Source organism: Sciurus carolinensis, chromosome 17, assembly GCF_902686445.1.
Source record: "Sciurus carolinensis chromosome 17, mSciCar1.2, whole genome shotgun sequence".
In the NCBI taxonomy this organism is placed as follows: domain Eukaryota; kingdom Metazoa; phylum Chordata; class Mammalia; order Rodentia; family Sciuridae; genus Sciurus; species Sciurus carolinensis.
In genome coordinates, this window is record NC_062229.1 from 44058179 (window position 1) to 44082340 (window position 24162).

A 24162-nucleotide genomic window follows, 5' to 3' on the forward strand; every position below is an offset into this window, starting at 1 on the left:
GAAATAGCTAAGATTTGGCCAATAGTCACTATCAATTCTGTAGACCAGGCCACACTTCTGTCTTATCCATTCATGTAACTTTCTATAAGTAAGCAGCATGGAATGAGTCACTGTCAACATCATGGCTCCAATATAATAATATTCCTAGTAGCTGCAAAAACCCACTTTTTATACTATAGTCTCAAAGTATCTTCTTTCCTTGTATATTTGCCTATCAAATGTCTGCTCATGAAGATGAGTACAGACTGGAAACTGGTAAGAATAATAAGGTTTAAGGAGAGACTTGAGAAGAAAGTAGGATTGACAAAGCAACAGTCACTCCAGCACTCCTATATCTGACCAATTATCTCTTCATTAAGTCTTGGGCATATATAGACAGAGGAAGATAAAGAAGAGAAAGAAAAAAAAGAAAGGGGAGAAAAGAGGAAAAACATTAGGAGTAAAAGACAGCTGTATGGAGCCTGGTGTAAGAGCACATGTCTATAATCCTAGTGAGGTGGGGTTGTGATGGCTGTCAATGTAGCCCAGTGGTAGAGAACCCCTGAGGTGAACAAATCTCAAGTTTCATTCCATGGAACTTATATCCTAGAAATGGGAAGATAATAATAAACGGATATATATAAATACACAGAGACACATGTATGCACACACATACAATGTCTGGCAATTAGAAATAATAATGAATAAGAACACAGTTGGTGAATGTTGTGGTTCTAAATTATTCTTAAAAGCAACCAAATAAAACCCTCTAAAACACATATGTAGAATACTTGGGTATAACTTTCTGAAATTTCTTTCTCTTTCCCTCCTCTCTCTCTCTCTCTTTGCTGCAGTGCTGGGATAAAAACCAGGGGCTCACACTAGCTACGTAAACATTTTACCATTGAGAAACGTTCCCAGTCCAGACCCACGTTCTGAAATATATCTACAAGTTGCATTTTTCCACTCCAAAAACTAATCATACAAAAGCTCCTAAAATTGTATTAGTGCATGATAAATTGTTTTTGCTGTGGAGTGTAATATTATTTAATTGTATATTCACAGTTGGTTAAGGGTTTGCATAATACCAAGAGAAATTCTCTCCTAATTCATGTAACAGTTCTTTCTATTTTAGGCTAACAATTTATTCATTGTAAACACAATTAGACTGTTTATGACCAGAACATGCTATGCTTACATTCACAATGTAATTTTTAAAATGCTAATTTAACAATGACACTTATTTAGTTCGAGAATATTAAGATAAAGACAGAATATTTTAATAATATAACTAAAATGCCCAGAGTTAAATCAATGCTACAATTGGAAATATTAAATTCTGAAACTTATCATCAGTTAAAAATCTGTTCTAATCCAATTTGATCACTCTTGTAACTTTATGTATGACATGTGTAGCAACAACTCATATGACAGCTTTTATAACATACAGGATGAAAGTAACAAAGAACAGTTTATTAAACACAACATGGTAAAACTGAAAGTATACCATTTAGATTCATTAAATTCATACTATGGGTATCTTTGAGTGGTGTACTACTGCAAATTTCATATTCAATGTTTATGCCCCCAGAACTATCAGTGAAAAGAAAACATTCAGGTTGTTGAAACACTAACTATATTTTCTAAATTTCAAAACAAGAGCAACAAACAAAAATCTCAGAGACAATCCCACTATCTCAGAGATAATCCCAACAAAAAAGCAAAACAATATTGTTAAAGTACGTTGAGTAAAGGAACAAAAATACACTTTGCTAAACAGATGTGCTTGCTAGGTCCCTCTAGATAATGCAGAAAACAAAATAGGAAGGGAAGAGGCAGACAAGCTTTAAACACTAAAATAGATTATAACTAATATAGTGAATAAAAAGTAATTCTTGGGTATTCCCTGCTTTTGCTTAGATTAGCACTACTCTATTTCCAAACCCCAATGTATTACCACAGTATGACTCTACAAATTTTAAATTCAGAATATTATTCAAGTGGCAGATGACAGGCCAATTTATGTTTTTAACTCCTGTGTTTAAAAAAGCTCAATTTGTTACAGACACATTATAAATATTCACAGATCCACCCTTAATGCTCTACTTGCAATATTTGTGGACTTTTTATGTTCATTATGGTACACTGCAAGAGAGAAGGGTCTGTTTTTCAGTAGCTGTATTACTACTTCTAATAGACATACTAGTGTGTTTCCCTTAGAATCATCAGCTATCAATGAATTCTTTTTATTCTATTAGCCTCAATGCCAGAAAAAAGATTAAAGACCTGCTAATGTATTTGTACACTTAGCTCCATGGATTTCAAAAAGAGTTACATGTCTTACTGTGAAATGTGACATAAAATAATCAACAGCCAGTTCCATTTCATAGTTAATCATCCTTAAAATACAAACTCAGTCAAATACTACCTTGGGCAAGCTCCCATTCCTTCATAACTCAACTGGTCTAGGCTTTGATTTATTGATTAGAATTTCAAGAAGTACACTTTAGGCAGTTATTACAAATATATACCCAAAAAAATACAATAAAGGAAGGACTGGAAGAGAACGGGATATTCTTTTGGAGAAAGTTGCTAAGGCACTTCAGTTAGAAAAATAGTTTCAGAGACAAAATTTCTGAGATGTGCTTACTTCTCAACAGTAGGAACAGAGATACTAGATACCAAAAATAGAGAAATTTAGATATGATCCTGTTATAAGTTTGTTTAGACTTCCTTATGCAATGTTAAAAAAAAAAGTCAAGAGGGCTTGAAAAGCATCAGTTTTCCGAGCAAAGCAATGATAAACCCCTGATGATAAAGTAAGGGAGAGAGAAATAGGAGAAACAAAGATAATTGTCATAACACTCCCAAGAGGGGATGCTACGGGGATGAGAGACCAAAGACTGATATAAGCAAGAAAGGGACAAAGAGGAAAAGACAATTAGCAGTGTACTCGGGCTCTACCTACAGAATGGCCAATAGGCCAGGCATAGTTGTGCACACCTGTAATCCCAGTGACGGGGGATTGAACTTGAATCTCAAGTTCAAGGCCAGCCTCAGCAACTTAGTGAGATCCTGTCTCAAAATAAAACATAAAAAGGGATGGGAAATAACTCAGTGGTAGAGCACTCTGGTTTCCCTCAAGATAAAAAAAAGATGTGGCTTGAATATAGTGGTTGAGTAGCAAAACCCAGAACAGTCCAAGTGGAGCAAGAGTAAGGAAGCTCTATAGAAGTTTAGAGAAAGAAGGTGGGTTGCTGAAAAGGACACTGAGGCTTTGAATGGTGGGGTTCCATAATGATAGTTATGTATCAACTGAAGACTTCTGAAAATAAAACTAATACTACCATCTATTTACTCTATTCCCAACAATTCAGTGAGCCCTTTAAACATTCCACATTAATTTGACTATAACCCCACGAAGAAAGAATTTTTAGGCCCATGTTCAGGTTGTATAACTGAGGGCTCAGTTAGCCAACTTAGCCAGTCACAGAGCAAATAAATAGAGGATCAGTATCATAAACCAAATCGGGTGGATTCCAAACCCCGTATTAATCTCTGGCAGTAATTTCTCAATTAAAACCAAGAGGTAAAACAACAATAACAAAAACTTTCCAATTTATTCTCAAACATAACCACAAAGGGAACATGAAAAGTAAAAGTTCAATAGCTAACAAAAGACAACTTCAAGTCTGAGGTTTCTTATGAGGTCTTAGGAAAAAAAATTTATATATGTATGTGTGTGTGTATAATAAAATATATTACCTGATCAATAGTTATTTTGTAATTCCAACAGAACATATATTTTATATTTAACAGAGCATTTACATACTCCTTGCAGGCAACTTTATTTACTGAATATCTAATATTTCTAAAGAAAAACAAAACAAAAAAAAAAAAAAAAAAAAGAAAAACAGCTGAGTTTTATCTCAGACTTCCCCATAGTAAGATCTCATTTAAAACACCAAAAAAAATACTGTTTTATATTCATTTTCTAGACACATCACAGCAAACTCTGAGGAGCCTCTTCCATTGTGAAGAAGCAGGCAAATAATGAATATATAGTCACAGAGAAAAAGGGACACATGACTTGGGGATTAACCGCTATTTTGAAACTCTGTAATGAGTTCACTATTATGCAAAGGATAACCCATTCAATGTTTTCATAATAGTCTGTCACAAAGGCAGGATCATAGATTGTTATACAGGACACACTGCACAATAGATAACTGGTTATGAGATATTTGTGCATATTATAGGCCAATGTTTTCCACATTTCATGTGTACCTACTTAATTCAGGTAATAACTCTAGGAGTCTTCATTTAATATTTTCATTAACTTCTTTAAAAAGATAAACTACTTATTCAAATCCTTTTCTAAAAAATACATACCAGGTTTAACTTCAAATACAAAGCCATGAAATCATGGCTTTAAGGTACTAGTTATACATTTTTCTAATATAAATTAAAATGAATATACGTAAAAATAAATTTTAATAATGTTTATTTTGTACTATCAGTAATCATTCTGTACTCCTTTAGTGGTAAGGCACCACACTTTGGGTGATACCTCTATGCATGGTCTCCTAATACAGGGATAATTAAAAAAAAAAAAATCCCTCAGTAACTGTGTTGTTATATGAAGCTACCAAATTAGTTTGTGTAGCTACATTCACAAATGCAGAGTTTTCAGCTGAGTGTGGTGATACACACTTGCAATTTCAGGGACTGGGGAGGTTGAGGCAGGAAGATCACAGCTTCAAGGATAGCCTGAGCAACTTGACAAGATCCTGCCTAAAAATGAAAGATTAAAAGGGCTGGAGATGTAGCACAGTGGTAGAGCACACCAGGGTTTCATCTTTAGTACCGTGGAAAAAGAAAAAATAAAAAGAAATTAAGAAATTTTGTGAAGAATGGGGGTAGTTCAGTGATAGAATGCTTGCGTTGCACATGCAAGGCCCTGGGTTCAATATTCAGCTCCAGGAAGGGGAAAAAAAAGAAAAAAAGAATTTTGTGAATATATGAGGCAAATTATATAACTTTTGGTTACAGTTAAAATGAATACTTTTTTTTTTTAAACTGAGAACTACTATTCAGGAGGGTTTTATAGGCATTCAATTAACATGGCTTAACTAATTCTCTAAGTACATTATACTTATCATTTGTTAAGGGAAAAAGCCAGTTGTGCTTGAGGTGGGAAGCTGCAGGGTGATTGAGATTTGGAGATTTGGAAATGCAGAATTTAGGCAAATCTGGCCTAGGGAATGGCAAAAATAAGTAGGAGTTAGTGGGTTCCTTCTATGGGTATTTTTTGTTCTGGTTACAGAAACTTTTTAAGTACTGGGGATTGAACTCAGGGGTGCTTTACAACTGAGCTATATCCTCAGCCCTTTTTATTTTTTACTTTTTTGAGATAGGATCTCACCAAGTTTCTTAGGGCTTTGCTAAGTTGCTCAGGCTCACCTGGATTTTGTAATTCTCCTAGCCTCAGACTCCCCAATTGCTAGAATTACAGGCATGCACCACAGAACCTGGCTTTGGCTACAGAATTTTCAACTTGCCTACAGTATAAACATTGGTAGTCTCTGAGAGGCCAGAGGGTCATCAATTTTAACCTTAAAGTTCGATCATGAATTTGTCACATCTACTTTATTAGCAAAAAGAATGGGTCCTTTTAAATTTTTTGTATTTTTGGTTCTGGGGATCCAACTCAGTGGCACTTGACCATTGAGCCACATCCCTAGCCCTATTTTGTATTTTATTGAGAGGGTGTCACTGAGTTGCTTAGTACCTCACTTTTGCTGAAACTGGCTTTGTCCTGATCCTCCTGCCTCAGTCTTCGTAGCCGCTGGGATTATAGGCATGTGCCATTGAGCCTGGAAGAATGGGTCCTTTTAAAGTTGAAAGTTATGGTGCCACCAGTTCTAAAGTAATTTCATGACAACAGGCTTTCAGAAATTTATGAGGAGGCTTAACTATGAAGTGAACTATACTGTAACTAATGTTATTCAAACTGCGTATTGTAGGGGTTAGTGGAGGAGCTCTGGGATCACACAGCTCTGAATTCAATCTTTGTTTTGCCACTTACAAGGCTCTGTGATCTTGGATAATTCTTAAAGCAATTCTATTTTGGTTCCCTTGGCTAACATAATTTTATCTACTTCATAGGATTATTGTGAGGATTAAATGATGGGACATGTAGAAATAAAAATTGAAGAGTAGAAATAATATGTAAAATAATAGTAAGAAGGCAATTAAAATTAGCTGTCAGTAATATCTGCATCCTTACGAATGAGACAAAAATCTGAGTGTCAATGAAAGCTTGAGTGACAGCATGCTTACTTTTCAAAGATGTTAGGTAAACAATTTTCCAAAGATACAGATGTATGGCTGTAGTCTACACTGCAAATTTTATCATGTGTATTTAAGACTTCACATTTTAAAAAACCATAATTACATTATCTCATATGTCATTTGATTACCATCACAAACACAAAGTATATGTACAAATGATAATTTGCATTTTGCAGATGAGAAAACTGAAGTTCAGAAGTGTTATTTAATTATCTTACTACAGTATACGAAGCAGTACTTTCTCATGCCAACTATGCTTCTTACAACTATTTGTTTCATATTTTAAGATATAAAACTAGGTACTTCATAATTAAAGTTAGATTTAAAATTATTGATTGTTTTGTCTTGGATTTAATAGAAATTATATAGTACTTTCAAACACAGTAAAATAAAACTTCTAAATGATTCTTAGAATAAAGCTTTCTACATTATACATGTATATATACGTGTGTGTGTGTGTCTAGTTATTTCCATCCTTATTAGGTTCTAGAATAGTATATGATGTTTGGAAGGCTCTAAAAAATGAATTCTAAAACTTCTGCCAACAGCTGATGTTTTTAAGACACTAAATAGATATCTTGCTCTAGAGGGGAGTTATTTTAGAGTACTACAATCACACTAAAAAGTAAGGCATTTCTACTAAAGGTGATTGGGTTTAATATTGCTCAAGTTAAATATTGGTTTAAATATTTCAATATTTAAGACACTGGAAAAGAGTTAAGTACATTTAAATAATGGATTAAACAGCAATCTACATAAATGACATAAAACACTTTTTTCAATATCCTTGATTTTAATGATGAGGTTCCAGCTTACCCTACAAATACTACCCTCATTGCTAGTTTTTTTTTTTTTTTAGATTGAATCTAGAGAATTTTACCACTGAGCTATATTCCCAGTCCTTTTTATTCTTTGAGACAGTGTCTCACTAAGTTGCTGAGGGTCTTATTAAATTGCTGAGGCTGCCCTGGAACTTGGATCCTCCTGCTTTAGCCTCCCAAGATGCTGGGATTACAGGTATGCACCACCATACCCAGTCCACCATCATTATTATTATAGATGACTTCACTTTGTTGCTACCAGGTTAACCTCCTCTGTTAGAGTTGTTCATTTTCTGCAAAGTGTAAGCTGGGGTTTTACAATCATTAGAGGTACAAAACAGTCACAAGAGTGATGTGCAAACTATTTAGAAATGAAGCCCAATGTCACAGTTCATATATTCTCTACATTTTAATTTATCAAGATCATTGTGCTCTTTAACATATTAATCACATTGGGTTAATGAAAATGATTAGCATTAATACTTCTAAATCTTCTGAATTAAAAGTTCAGAACCATGGTATGTTAAAATAAATGAAAATCACTAAGAATTAAGGGAGTTTAGGGGTTGGGGTTATAGATCAGTAGTAGAGTGCTTGCCTAGCATATGTGAGGCACTGAATTCAATCCTCAGCGTCACATAAAAATAAATAAAGGTATTGTGTATATCCAAAACTAAAAAAATTATTAAAAAAAAAAGAATGGAGTTTAAAATTATACTGGAATAAACTTAAAATGGGTTCAATTTGAACCATAATGAGATAGTTGATGGTTAATATATCATATTGGGTGGGGGAATGATATTGGTAAAATTATATGGTTATATAGGGTGTGTAGGAATATGTAAGAATGAATCCCACCATTATAATCATATAATCATAATGCACCAATAAAAATATGAACACATATATTGGGTGGTAATTAAGAAAAAATAATAAGCAGCTTATGTAGTTTTTAAAAAGTCAGACAAACATTTTAGAGAAGGAAGAATAACTCATCAGATCAAAAGGATTCTTTGAGGCCCTCTTTGTAGACTTTTAGAATCTGGGGGACCCAGGAGGTCAGACCATCTCAAGTCATTTGCAGGAGAATCCCATAGCCTAAATGTTCCATGAGATTTGGTGTTAGTTATATGACCACTCATAGGTACTAGGCATCAATAGATGGTAGAAATTGAGTCACAGACCTCTCATGGCTTATAGAAAGGCAATACTTGATGTGAAGTTAAACTGATTTGGGTATCCAGGTTATAGGCTCAGAATGCTGTTGCTAACTATGAGTTGTCTAGAATTATGCCCATTAATGTGGGTTACACACAAACATTTCTAAGGTGGGGCAACTAGTCATTCATACCTTAGTATGATTTGGTTTATGTGATAACCATTTTTTCTCAATATCCTTACTAAATTATATAATGTAGGAATTTAAGTTTATAAAAGGAAAAGGATAAAAGGTATTTATGAGTTAGAGGTACTTAAAAGAAATATCAAATCTTTCATTTGTGCAACATTTAGTAAATGCAACATTACTGAGTCCCTTTCTAGGTGTGTACTATGAGGTCTCCATACATGTCCTTTGCTATCAAGTTTGTAATACGAATATTTTATTATAATATCACTGTTATTAGCATTTCTATAATACTTTTTATATGGTGTATACTGTTATTATGTACTTTACACCCTTATTGGGATGGAGTATCATTACACATGACTCAATTTTATAGAGAAAAGAAGGCATAGAGTTTACTTGCTCAAGGTAGCACTGCTGATGAGCAGCTCCAGTCCTGCCAGAAACAGATACCCTATGCTGTAGCAGAACTCTTCCATCAGATAAAGAAGATAATGAAGAGTATAAGACGCACACCTGTAATCCCAGTGGCTTGGGAGGCTGAGGCAGGAGGATTCCAAGTTCAAAGCCAGCCTCAGCAAAAGTAAAGTGCTAAGCAACTCAGTGAGACCCTGTCTCTAAAAAATACAAAATAGGGCTGGGAATGTGACTCAGTGGTTGAATGCCCCTAAATTCAAACCCTGGTACCCGCCTCCGCCAAAAAAAAAAAAAAGTATAAGAGATGAGAGAGTCATACATGGCAATACACAACCTAATCCTAGTTACCTGGGAGGCTGAGGTGGGAGAATTGCAAGTTTGAGGTCAGCTTAGGCAACTTAATGAAACCCTGTCTCCAAAGAAAAGGGGAAGGTTGCACCTGGAATGTAGATCAGTGATAGAGCACTTGCCGAGCAGTTATAAGGCGCTGGGTTCAATTGTCAGCACCACCAAAAAAAGAGAGAAAAAAAAATATAGAAAAAATGATGTGGGAACACCAAAAGCAATTTTTCTACAGAGAAATTTGGCCTATAATTTGTCTGATCCTTTCATTAAATTTATTAGTGCTTAGGTGTCACTTAACTCTTGCCCTTCCCCAATCCTACTTACTTTTTAAAATTTGCCTAGACAGGTGCCCAGCAAAGGAGGTAGGGCAAGGACTGTGGAAGCTCCATGAGGTGGGATGGAGAAACATGAAGATTCAGAGATTCAGGATTGGTCATATACAGCAAACAACAGGTGTGAGAAGCTCTATTTTTTTTTTTTCACCAAACATCACATACCTGTGTAAACTGATAAAAACTATCAACAGAGGACAAACTGGAGATTCATTAGGCTTTAAAATAAATTTAAAAATTTCTGTAATCTCTTACTATAAATGAGAATTAGCATTTTTAAGCACCTCATAAGTGTGCTGTATCAAAACTGGTGCTTAAAATACTACTTCATTTACAAAATGGTAACAGAAGTTCTTGACACCAGCTGTACACTGGTAACAAAGGCAAATAAAATTACATACAAAATTCTTAGCAATATTAAGAATAAGCAGCACAAAAAATACACAAAGTATTAGACAATGAAGACATCAAGTTAAAATTAATACAAGATAGTGATAGCATCAGGGAGACATTTCTCGAATTATGCTGGATAACAATATAGTATTTCAAACTGAATGATGCTAATCTTGAATTATTAAAAATCAAAAATATGTTACAATGCATTCCAAATAAATTCCATAGTGGAATATTTATGACAAATCACTGCAGCTCCCTGCCAAGTTAACAATACAGCCAGAGATGGAGAAAATTACAGTTTGTTATAATTTCAGAAAACCCTAACAATAGATGAAAATCACATTTAATATAAATGTCACATCATATAGTCATATTACTCTTGAAGTAACAGATTTATTGGGGTAGTCTGAGTTTTCAGAATATGCAATGTAATCAAGACATTTCAAGCAGAATATGTTAGCTTTGTATTTATAATGTAACCAACATGCAACAGCATAATCATGGGAGATAGACTGTATTTGTCCAATACCAGAGATATCTGTCTGGGACATCTAATGAAAAAACATGAGCTTTTATGAATTATTACATCAACCAAAATATATTATAAAGGCAAGTAAGTCCATGATACTTGATCGGTGCTTAAAAAAAAAAAAAAAAGCTTTAAGGGCTGGGCATATAGCTCAGTTGGTAGAGTGCTTGCCTCACAAGCATAAGGCCCTGGGTTCAATCCTCGACACTGCAAAACAAACAAACAAACAACAACAACGAAAAAAAAACAAAAACCACTCCTGATTTAAAAAAAAGCTTTAAAAAGGAAATCACACTAACGGCAAACAGAAAATTTAAGTAAGAACCTATTTCAATGATTTGACTGTTATATGAGTGTATAATTTTGCAATATCAATAAATAAAAATCCTTATTTCTTATTTTTTTCAGGTATCTTTCAGTCAAGAATAGGATCCTCTATCATACTGTAGAACTAGTCTGAGACCTGACATTCATTTATTGATCAGTTTCAACTTAATCAAGACAATGATTATTAATCAAAGCTATCTAGGAAAGTCCAAGGAAGAGCTTGGTTAACAATGGCAAAAAGGTACAAAGTTCGTGCATGATGTTAATTAAAAAAAAAAAAAAAAAAAAAACAAAAAAACTAGGTTTGTAGCTTCCCTGTTGGTATTATGATCACCTGCAGGTTTGGGGTTACATTTACAGTAATGGTGCTGGATTTGCATGAGGTCACCCAAACTTTCTCTAGCCCTTCTGAATATGGTACACATTTTAAGAAAGTGATCTTGACCTCCCTTGTCAGAGATTCTTCATCTGGAAAATGGAGATAAGCACTGTCCCCTATCCAAACTCTGAACTTGAAGTTAAGGGTGGGAAAAAACCTTTTAGTTATACAGAAGAAAACTGTTCGGCACAAAGTAAATTTTATGTTTTTTTTCTCTTCATCTTAAACTTTTAAAAGCTAATGCAAATATGTGAATTTATTAGTATATAAAAAATATGCTGAGAAATGGAGGCTTCCTTCTAGATCACCATTTTACAGATCACAACAATTCTAAAAAATATGTGATTAAGTCAGGCAAAATAGCTCTCTACACAAGCTGGTGGACCTTTTCCAGAAAATTCCTTAACAACTTAATATGGTCCAAGACATAATCTGCTCATATGGTAAGTTTGTCTGGCAGACCTCAAAGCAAAAGAAGGGTTACTGCAGAGGTCGTGGGAGTGTTTATATAGTTCCTCTAGTATACAATGTTATTTGCTTCTTTTCCTCTTCATATTTTGGAGAGTTTAAATGCTGTTTCATAAAGATGTGTGCATATGTAAAAATGTTATGCTTCTTTTACCACTTATTTTCTCATAATTAAAAGCTGGAAAAGAGCTAAAATTTCTCAATTAAGTAGTTTTTAATGACTAATGAACTCATTGAGGATATAATTCAACTACATATAATAGTTACAAGTTTTCCTGTTAGTATTTCCCATCTCCCTTAGTTACAAGTGTCTTGCTAATGACCAGACTGATTATGAAAGAAAAAATTCATTTTGGTTTATTATCTACAAAAGAATTGGACAACAAAAAATAAATTTCAAGAAAAATAATCCTACAAGTCAAAGAGTAAACCCTATAGCATATACCATGGGTAGATTTGCTTTTATTGGGGTCAGGAGAGAAGCATTTGGCAGATTCTGAAAACATAATAGAGGTAAATAACGTGTGAACAAAGATTTGTGTTTAATATTAAAAATGTGGGGCCACATATAATTAAGGTGAAAAATGGAAGCCAAATGGAAATCTAGTTTAAGCCACCATTTGCAAATAAATGAGATGGAATCTGAATTATCAAATCAGAATGTATGTGAAATACAGTTCATTCATGCTTTCTTATTTATTGATTTATTTTGTTCATTTGATAGACACGAAAAGGTGTTTCATATGGACAAACTGCTTAATTAACCCTGTTGACAGTTCTGCTTCAACTTACTTTGAATATTGTGAAAGTTTTGGAAACTCAAACTTTTCTGGTATCTCAGAAAAAGAGAATAAAACCTGCTTTAAGCTGTTCTCATCATGCAAAGATCTGGGTAGACAGGAAGACAGGACAGCCACAGTGAGCTCTCCAATTGCTTAGGAATCAAGTCCCCATACCTGGGCTGCATGACTTCTTGGATTCTCTGACACACCTGTAAAGAAGCAAAGCACACTGCAAAATGTATGCTGAAGGTGAAAAATGTTCCTCATATTTTCTGTGCAGGATTTAGAATTTGAGTTCAATTTAGCTTCAGTTAAACTGACATTCACATTAAGCTTAGGAAGTGCACTGTATAACAATTTCATGTTTTCTTACCTTAATGTGTTTTGTTACCTTAATGTGTTTCAAAATTAGTGTGTGCATTTGTATACTGTTAAAAAATGGTTTTGTGGTTTAATATTGTACTTAGTTCAAATATAGTTTTAAAGGAATTGTTATTCTGGTGAATGGTATGTCTCAGGTAAGCATACCTAGACATCAGCCACAGATGAAGGAGAGCTGTACATCCATTTGATTAGCAGGCTAGAGCACAGTCTGTGTTATCTGGTTTATGAAGTGACACTTCTTGTACTGTAAGAGAAGTCACTGTGAAGAACGTTCATTCCCATTACATTTATTAGTTATTTTCCTCCATCCTACAACTCTCTTGTCTTAAGCTTTCTAGCAATGTAATCTATAATTCTGACCTCAAAGTTCTTTATGAGACTTAAAAAACAAGGTAGAACATGAGACCTAGATTTTAGCAGGTAGACAGAAAATACTCCAAAGTAAGAACCCATTAAAGGGTTGACCCAACTAAGAATTTCTAAAATACGGTCTGCACTAATGAGTAGCATCTTCTAAAATAGATCTTCCTGGGTTTTCAAGATGGCGGTCTAGAGGGTGGCTGCATTTCATGTTGCTCCAGGACTCAGGATTCAAAAGAGGAGATATTGAGAGACTTGGGACCAACTCAAAGCCGCCGGAAGGGGCGATAGTCCCAAAATGCAGGGAACTTTGTGAAGTAGAGTTGCCCAATGAGACACCCCTCCCCCCGCTGGAGCAGTGAACTCGGACAACTGGGAGCATCTTAGAGGAGGCCACTCAGCACAGTGCTTGGACTTGGAGCAACTACTGGGGCTCCGGGCGGCTGCCCAGAGGAGGAGCTGCGCAGCGAGCTGTTTGGACTCAGAGCGACCGCTCCTGAACACCGGGGGGGCTGCCGGGAGGAGGAGGAGGAGAGAGGTGGGTCGCTTGGACTCGGAGTGACTGCACCAGAGCTCTGGGCGACTGCCCAGAGGAGGAGGCGAGTGGTGAGTTGTTTGGACTCAAAGCGACTGCTCCTGAACACCAGGGGGCTGCCCAGAGGAGGGGGAGCGCGGCGGGTCGCTTGGACTTGGAGTGACTGCCCAGGACTACGGGCAGTTGGCGGGAGGAGGAGGCACGCAATGAGTTGCCTGGACTCCTAGCCACCGCACTGGAACACGTAGCAGCTGCCTGGAGGAAGAGGCGTGCGGCGGGTCGCTGGGATTCGGAGCGACTGTACGGGGGCTCCAGGTGGCTGCTCAGAGGAGGGGCCGCATAGCTAGGCGATTAGGTGCAAAGCAGGGTCCCAGGACGTAGGAGGCTTCTTGGTGGAAGAGCCGCACAGAGACAAGTTGAGGGGCGGAGCAAAGATTCCAGGACTGCGGGCAGATACTCTGAGGAGAGGGAGCCTAAGGTGACTCATCTGCGAAGGGTGAGGCTCCCAGGCCCAGGAGGTAGGTCTGGGCCCCTGGGAACGTTGCAGAGGAAGGCAGCCCAGCCCAGGTGGTAGTTGTGGATTGAGGGGAACCTCTAGGAGGGGAACTGACCGGTGAGACCTCCCCACTGGGTGAGTCTTCCCTGTCGGGTGAGGTTTTCCCACAAGGACGGTAAAACCAGAAACACAGGCACAAACAGGCCGTGCCTCAGCCCGCAGCCTAGTTCCCCTTTGGATGACCATTGGTCAACAAGTGGAGGCACCTCTGCCCACTATCAGGGAATATACACCACCTGAAGGTCACCACCCCTAGAGAGGCAGCTTCCTTGTGGAGCACCGCATTATCAACTTCCTCCAAGACTTCAGGCTACTGAAGGATAAGAGGGGATATACTAGCAATCTTCAGGGACATTATAAGTCGATAGAGGAAATCTGCAATATCTTAATGACCCACTGATTCCTGAACAATATGAGAAAACAAGGGAAGAAAATGCCCCAAACAAATGTAGATGTTACATCAATAAAATCCAATGACAGCATGGCAGAAGAAATGACAGAAAGGGAGTTCAGAATGTACATAATTAAAATGATCAGGGAAGCAAACGATGAGATGAAAGAGCAAATGCAGGCATTGAATGATGAGATGAAAGAGCAAAAGCAGGCACTGAATGATCATACCAATCGACAGTTAAAAGAGCAAATACAGGAAGCAAAAGATCATTTCAATAAAGAGTTAGAGATATTGAAAAAAAACCAAACAGAAAATAGATTTTCCTTTTTCTAAGCTTTTTGTTCATCTAAAATAATACGCTCTTTCTTTATCTTAGTACTGAGGCTTGAACCCAGGGGTGCTTAACCTCTGAGCCACAGTCCTTTTTTTATTTTTTATTTTGAGACAAGTTCTCACTAAATTGCTGAGGCTGGCCTTAAATTTGCAATTGTCCTCTCTCAGATTCCCAAGTTGCTGAGAATACAGGCATGCCCATGTTGGGCTTAATAAACTCATTTTAACAGGGATTCTGCCATAAATCAACAACAAAAACATATAATGTTATTGTTTAAATATTATTAAAAATTTAAAGATCAATTAAATTTGAAAATAACTAATGAATATCTAAGAATTCATTAGTTTATTAAAAAAACCCAAAAAAGAACTGGACATAGTGGGGCAAGCATGTAATTTCAGTGACTTGGAAGGCTAAGGCAAGAGTATCCACAAAATTGAGGCCAGATTCAACAACTTAGCAAGATTCTGTCTCAAAATAATAATAAAAATAAAAAGGGCCAAGAGTTTAACAGATCAGTATAGAATGCACTGAGTTTAATTCCTAGTTCTGCATAAAACAAACAAAAGTAACAACAAAAAACTCGAACAGAACTAAACTGAGGAATGAAATCACTTCTTTTAATCTTCTCCTCAAATTCTAGTGACATATTATTCTAATGAGTTAAAATACCTGCACTTAGCATTATAATTTTACACAATTTGTAACTATCCCAGATATGCTGTCTCTCTACATTGAAACTAAAGACTACAGAAAACTGTATTTTCAAGGTTACTCCCTATCAGACATTCTGCTTACTTTGAGATATGTATGTATGTCTTCTTTAGGAGGTAACCATCACCACTATGATAACTCAGGATTAGAGCTCCTCTCTAATCAAAGTATTATATTTCCTGTGCCAATGTGCAAAGATATCCTGAATTTAGCTGTAATACCTGGCTCTAGAAGAAAACTGGCTACAGAGGATTAGGAAAATCTATAATGAAAAATTTCTTATTGTTTTTATAAAGTGGTTTACATGCAATATCTAATTTTTATTTTTTAATATTTTTGGGGAGTGGTACTAGGGTTGAACGGAGGGCTCTACCACAAAGTCACATTCCCAGTCTTCTCTATTTTTTATTTTGAGACAGAGTGTCATGAAGTTGCCGAGGCTGACCTTGAACTTCCAGTGCTCCTGCCTCAGCCTCCCAAGTAGCTAGAGTTATAGGTGTGCAACACTATGCCCAGCTACATGAAATATTTTGACTTATACTTTACTAGGATCTTCAATGATTCCCCCTTTCAGACTCTGAAAAGCAGAAAATAGGCTTTTTTAATATCCCAAAACTATAAGACTACACACTTCAGTTTTAGTCTTCAAATATTTAAACAATTTTTAAATAAGAAGTGAATATGTAGGAAGAGAAACTATACCATGAAGTCTTTTTTTTTTCTTTTGTTATTCTATTGGGTATTTGTTCTGTTTTACTTCCTTTAAGCCATATTCATATCAACCCTCTTTTCAAAATCAGGTTAAAGATAATAACATGTTTTCTCTTGCTTACCATGAAAAACGGAAACAAATTTAAGAGTTTGAGGTCGTATTTCCAATAGAAATGATGAACTTAAAAATACTTGGTGCTCATTTTAATGAGTCAATACTTTTAATAAGTAGAAAAATCACAACTAGGTGACTTAACTGATACATTTAAAATGGTACACACTAAAGTAGAAAAGTATACCACCAGAGGTAGCACTTGCTGGTTATATGAAAGCAGATTCAAATTTATGGACCTAAGTCATATGCATACTTGACACTTTCATGATAACAAATATTTCAAAATATTTTATACATCATATGTCATAGAATCTCTATTTCTAGTATGCTATTTTAAAATGAGACTATATATAATATAAATATATAAATATAAAAAATATAAACATAGATTAAGTACAAGTGTGCTAATGAGAGAAATGGAATGGAATACCAAAAACTGGCTTATTCCAGGAAATTCAGGACATACAGTTGGTATCAGAGCAAAGGCAGGTGCCTATGTACAGTGGAAAAGAGAACTCCATGAGAATCCAACAGTATAAAATTAACTTGTCCATTCTAAAACAATCTGTTGGACCACTGGAATTTTAGAATAAATTATAGACCTTCAAGTCCTTTTTTCCTCCTCTTTGGTTATACCAGGCCTCTTGCTGTATTCCATCTTTTTTAGAATGATAGCATTTTCCATCAGAGAGAAAGTCTTTGTTTTCTTTTACCCAGCACAGAATTATGTAAAAGCCATTTAACTACATGAATCACCTGGTCTTATAAAAATAACCAGATCAAGTTTAGGTAGCATTCTAAATCAACGATCTAAATAAAATTTTTAATTGCTTAATATGTACTAAAATTTAAAATTCTTTTATTTTCCAAACATGACTTTTGCCTTGAACTTTGTCTTTCAAAAAACTTAATAGACTTTAATATGTACATTCTTGGCAAGAAAACACCATGTCCCAAATTCAAATAATTTTGCAAGAGTCACTGGAAAAGTGGAGATGGTTCAAAATATAGGCTGGGAGTGTAGCTCAGTGATAGAGCACTCCTGGGTTCAGTCGCCAGTGCTGGGGGGAAAAAAAAGTTTCACCTGTTTATGATTCAAGTTTTTGTAAAATACTTCTATGATTCAGATTTTCTTAAAAGTATTTTCATCATGTCTCTTGCTTACATGAGAATATATGACCTTAAACATATATATAGCAGCCATAGATTGAAAATATGAATCCACCCATGGATATATAACATTCATTAAATGGCTACATGAACTAACTTATTCCAGTGCAATGATTTTTGAACTATGCAACTAATACCATGATTTTCTTGCATATTTTCAGCCAAAGATATACCCTCCAAAAAACAAGAAAAACACATCAGAGAAATGCTGAAAATTCACCAACAAATTTTCCAATATTTGAATTTTAACAGTCAAATATTTATAATGTCTAGTTAGAATAACATTAACTAGCATATGATTAAAACCATAAACAAAAATAATAAAAGTAAGTCACATATTGCTCCATGTCCTTTAAAAATTTACTTTTTGAGAAAAGAAATCACATCCATTTTCCCCTACCCTTTATATATATACTTGCTCTTTTTCATTCTTGGCCCCTACCCACCCTGCCCCTGCCTTTTTTTTTTTTTTCCGCCAGTACTAGAGATTGAACCAAGGGGCACTCTACCACTGAACTACATCCTGCCCTCCTTTTTTCATTTTTTATTTTGAGAGAGTGTCTTACTTTTGAACTTGTGATCCTCCTGTCTCAGCTGCACAACTAGATAGGACTTACAAGGCATGAGCCACTATGCCTGGGTGGCCAATATCTTCAGGAAACAAAAACTATTTTTTAAAACCCCACCAACGCAGACATTGCTTTCAAGAATATGAGCAATTCATCACTCAAAAATAATTAACCATTGTATGAGAATAAAATCTGAGTCACTACAACAGAAATAAAGCATGCCTCCATGTTTTTTGTTATAAAAGTAATTAATATCAGACTACCAGATTATTTTGGATTTCCTACCTGAAAAATTTGTCCTTCTACAGTGATAGCAGACACATCAAACTTATAATACATAATTAAGGCTGCTTAGGAGGCAACATAGTATAGTCACTGGAAACACTGACTTGAGAACTAAATTCCCTGGATTCAAATCCTGGTTCCTCCACTCACCAGCTGAGGAACCCTGCTTAAATTATTCTTATCCATGCCTCAGCTTCCTCATCTGTAAAATTATAATAATTTCAGGAGTGTTTTGAGGATATCATGCAAGAAGACTTATGTAAGTCTTTATTACTGATCTGAAAGTTTTAATTTTAGATGCATACACAGCCATCTTAATGAAAAAAAAAAATGGATGGTAGGACAATATTTACCATACATGAGTTTTAAAATTTTTAGAAAAATTTGGAATAGTGTTAGATTTACAGAAAAATTACAAAGATAATAGAAAGAGTTCCACATACTCTATATGGCTTCCCTTATTAATGTTTTTATCATGTAAGCAACTTTCAATGACAGTGAATAGTAAAAGTAAATTTACTCTCAGCAGGTAAACTTAAAAATTCAATTAATTTGGGATTTTTGTAATCACTTACCAGAACCAAACTTTGAAACTTATTATGCCATATTATAATTAATGAGTACTAAATTTAATGTTTTAGTAATAGCGATGCAACAGTGTGCTAATGTAGGATGTTTTATAGTCTCATTAAAAAGGAATAATAAAATGAGTTATTTTAATATATGTAATTACTTCTATATACATACTGAAGTTACAAATTAAAACATATAAAGCAGAAAATAAAGCTAGTATATTTAAATAAATATTACTTTGTAATTTTAAGACTGAATAATTTTCTTAATATCATAAAGTAATTAAAATCACATAGGTTAATTTGGGTGAATAAATTTTGAAATGAAAATTCTTAATTTATCTATTTTCTTTCTCTTAGAAAATCATATTAATAATTATTAATATAACACAAGGCAAATTCTTCTGGGATAATAAAGAAATAGGGGAAAACTGGGGGCAGCTGTGCAAACCTGTAATCCCAGAGACTCAGGAAGGTAAAACAGAAGGATCACAAATTTGAGGCCAGCCTTGGTAACTTAGTGAGACTGTGTCTCCAAAAAAAAAAAAAACAGGGCTGGGATGTAGCTCAGAGGCAGAACGCTCCTAGGTTCAATCCCCAGTACAGCCAAAAGATAAAAGAAGAAAAGAGAGGGAGAGAAAAAAAGGTAAAGAGGTCCATTGTAGGAATGTTCAAAGAGGCTGATTATCTCACACATGCAACATTTTAAATGTAGACATAAACTGTCCAAGTTAGTAGCTATTAGCCACATATGGGTGAGTTAAAATAAAAAGAAATAAAATAAAAATGACATTCTTCAATTGGACTACCGTTATACCTCTGCAGCAGTGCTGAGTAAGTAGTCACACTGGCTAGTGATTACTGTTTTGAAATGCATGGATATAGGGCATTTTCATCACTGCATAAAGTTCTATTGAACAGTACTTCTCTAAATAGGTATAGATTGTTTCACTAATCATACTTAACTGAGTCTTAACCAATAGTCCTAACCTCTTAGCCAAACAATTTATTTTTATTAAACTTGTTTTAAAAAAAAAAAGCAGTGGATAAAGAGGAGGTTTTTATTTATTTTATGAAATGTTTAAGAAGGTGAAAAGGAATAGAGCTCAGCCAGTTCTTCTATCAGGTGTGTGGCCACCAAGAAGTGGAAAAATTGCTGAGGTACTCAAAACTATTGCTGTACTCACGTGGCAGGGTAGCAGTAGGCCCAGTGGCCAGGAAGACTCCTCTTCAGGGGTAAACTTCCTCACTAGGGGAAGGGTCCCCATGTGGGGCCTTCACACTGGTGGGACCTTCCCCATTACGGGGCTGGGGTTCCTGCCAGTGAAAAATGGGAAATTTCACTGTTAGCCAGCTTTGAAATTTTCACCCACTGAGCTATTAAAAACACTGCTTACTGGATTACTTAGTTAATTCAAAACAGAGTCATATGAGATAAACTTTTAGAACTGATTAACCATGATATATGTCTGATTTGGCCGGCCCTTCAGTCCCCCAGGAAAAATACCCTGCAGCATTACTGGAACTGTCATTAGAGCTTAGGTTTAGTTAAATGTTGAAAAGATTAAATAGAACCAGCTATTTTTTTTTTCCAGTCTGGATAAAAAATAAGAGTAATTCCCTTTTAATTATTGGTAATGGGCAGTGGAGAAAAGAGCAAATATAATCAGATATAACAAAAACCTCACAAACTTTCACTGTTTCTCATTCTCGCCCCATTCAAACTTTTAAATTATAGCTAAAGATGAGAAGGGAATGTTTGAATTCATCCACTCATTTCTGACCATTCTGTAATTTGGTACTAAATAACAGTAATGAAACGGTCAACAAAGACAAGGATTTGTTATTTTCAAACAAATTTTATGAAATCCATGTAAGCAGTTTGTTGATATTTAAAAGTGTGGCTAACAATAAAAATCCCCCATGAATTTTTCATTTATGAAATGTTCTCTACTTCTATGATATGAACATTTTCATTGCTTTAGGGATAACACACATAATTACAAGATAAAATGAAAGGTGTATTCCTATTGACATTCTGAAACTCCAGAACAGTTATCCTAAATTCCTCCAGTTTAAACTCTTTCTGCCAATGTACTTTATAATGGCATACCACAGCCTGTCTTTGGACAGTTAAACAAGAGACCCAGTTTACTTGAACACTCTGGATACTTCAGGATGATAGATGATATCACATTTCTAAAAACCAAAGAAAAGGCAGAAAATTGAAGTTTGTGGTTGCCAAGAGAGGAGATGCAGGAAGAAGTAAATAGGAGGAGTTGTGTATTGAAACTGAAGACATAACTTTCCCCATCAGGTAGCAAAGATCCTGGATCTTCCTGATTTACTCTCAATCTCTTGAGTAGCAGCTTTCCCCTCTAATCTCTTGTAATTATGCTTCCAGACAGCAATTTAGAGGTCAGGTTATCATAAACTTCATTTCTCTGTACCACAATGAGGGTGCAAGGACAGAGAAAGGAATCATAAACATGAAAACGTATGTTACATAAGATTAGATGACAGATTTGAATATAAATTATATAACTTTTTAGTTCACAACAGAAATTTATTTCACAGAGAAGGTATTTAGAGGCCAAGTACTTGAGGCTACAACTTAAAAGTTTCTACAATGGGCACTAATAAGACTCCTGATTAGCTTCCTATCAGAATCCTTATGTTAAACCACACATAAGAAAATATCAATTAAGTAAACTATTCCTAATTGTATTAAAAACCTCCATTACATGGGTAAAGTAAGCTTGCTGGTTTCACACTAACAGTGTGAAAAATAGTTCCAAAGTACATGGTTAAACAAAAATACTGCCAAGGACATAAAAATAAAGATCTACATCAAACACTAAACATCAAAGGCAGACATGCCTTTCAGGAGTTGACCAGAGTTCCTAAGGGTGGGACTGGAATGATTCATGGCCAGAGTTTCATTCTGAAAAGATTATGAGGTCACTGACCTGGACAGACTCATTCAAAATTAAATTCTGCTAGACTTCCTGTCTACCCAGAAACACCCTGATATCCACAGATAAAAATTTCTTCACAATAGGCTTAGCCATTAGGAAAAAACTGCCTTAGATTAAGAAGAATGATTTTTCAAATAGATATGTATTCCTCTGAACTCCGATATGATAGTTTGCTATACTGTCAAAGTTTACCTACAATCTTTTTTCCAAATTTTAATATTCAAATACAGGACAGTGATGTCTGGAAGTATAAATAATGCTCTGTTCCAAATTCTATGATAAAATTGTTCTTTACAAAAACTTACATTACCTTAAGGATAGCTGAAGCTGCCACATATAATTATTAGTGCTAGTTTCCTCTACCCAGAAGCACGTGGTGGAGAGAGGCTGAAATTTAGCTTGGGCTTTGCTCACCTGTCTTTTACATGCAACCACACAGTTATTCTGGCTTAAAGAAAGAAATGCCTTTTTCTAATTCATACAAAAGGTCATATTATGTTAACAAAGCCTCTGAGGACAACATCATAGTGCCACACTTCATTGACTATAAAAGTTGGGCCATTATTTTATGAATTACTAAGAAAAATCTTGCACATTAAACTATAATAGTGACTTCTTATCACATAAAAATCTTATACTTTATTACTGAAAGAGATCTCCTGATAAGCTTAACAGAGATATTTAATAATATGTCAGTTCTGAGCACACACACATACAATTATGGGAGTTATAAAATTACTAATATTCCTCACAGAATTCAACTGTTTTGAATCTTGAGTTCCTTTTCAACTCAGAGATAGCTGTTTTTCCACAAAATATAGTCCTCTGTGTGATAAAGAGTACTGTTGATGCAGTATATCTTGAAATGTTACTCCACTAATATCTCTCGAATTTTTTTCTAAGCTGGTTATATTTCCTTCCAAAGTTTTGTGTGCATGCAAAGGCAATAATAATTAAGTCTCAATGGCTACAAGATCCAAAATGATTAATATTAGAAATGTTAAAATATGGAAAATACTTTTTTTTTTTTTTTTTAAATAATAGACGAGATACAGAAAGAGGGATCCTGATTTTGGAGTAAAATGGTTCCTCCCCTTCATCATCTAATCCCTTGTTTCTTAAATTGTTATTAATCGACTAATATGTGACCCAGGTACTAAGTTAGGCATAGAGAGGTACAAAACAGGTAATGACACTCACTACATTCAGGGAACTCATGTGGAGAATAGCATTAACTAACCCACAGAAAATTAATATAAAGAAATAATCGTTAGAGAAAGGTTGTATGTCGTCTCCCTAAGGATGAACTCCTCTCCTCTCTGGAGTCTTGGGATAATAAGCAGGGGTAACACTTCCACTGATATGCCATCTCACAGTTCTCAGTTCAAAGAAAAGAACCTTTCTACTTCCTGAGCCCAAAGGCAATAGAAAGATTTTTGGCACATCTGTCTGAATTTGGAATCACCAATCAGATCACTCTTGGCCATCTATGAAGCATCAAGAAAAGCCTCCTTCCTGGTTTCAAATGGTTTCTTAAAGAAGAGTCTCATGGCTGAGCAGATCTACATGGATTTCCTAACTCTGGGTGTTAATGATGAGAAAGTCACTTGCAAAGTGGAAACAGAATGCCCCTACACTTGCTCAATGGTCAACGGGTCAGACCTTGATGATTAACCAGTTTATCAATATGGAGAGAAGTTTGGAGTGACATCTGGGAATAGCAAATTGGAGAAAGTGGGAAGAATTTTTTTTAAAACAATTAAAATTGGCAGTTAAGAAAGGACATTAAACTGCAAATTTGTTTACAGAATTAAAGGGGTCTCAAGTTTTACAGTTTCCTGAATGACCTGCAGCAGATCAGAACCAGCATGGAGTGTTTCAGTTGATTTCAGTTTCCCTGATCTCTTCTTGGTGTCTCCCTGAGAGGTATCTCCCTCAGATCTGTGGACATTCAGTGCAGTCCTGCTGGCTTCTTGGGAACCCAGGTACAAAAGTTATCTGAGAAAACAAT

General features: G+C 35.3%; 1 protein-coding gene and 1 pseudogene across 2 annotated transcripts in view; one reads left to right on the forward strand and one right to left on the reverse strand.

Moving 5' to 3' along the window:
- Ube2e2 (ubiquitin conjugating enzyme E2 E2) overlaps positions 1–24162 on the reverse strand; it is a 290807-nt gene that overhangs the window by 82974 nt on the left and 183671 nt on the right. The window lies entirely within an intron of this gene.
- On the forward strand, positions 9932–24037 carry LOC124968897 (COMM domain-containing protein 7-like; annotated as a pseudogene).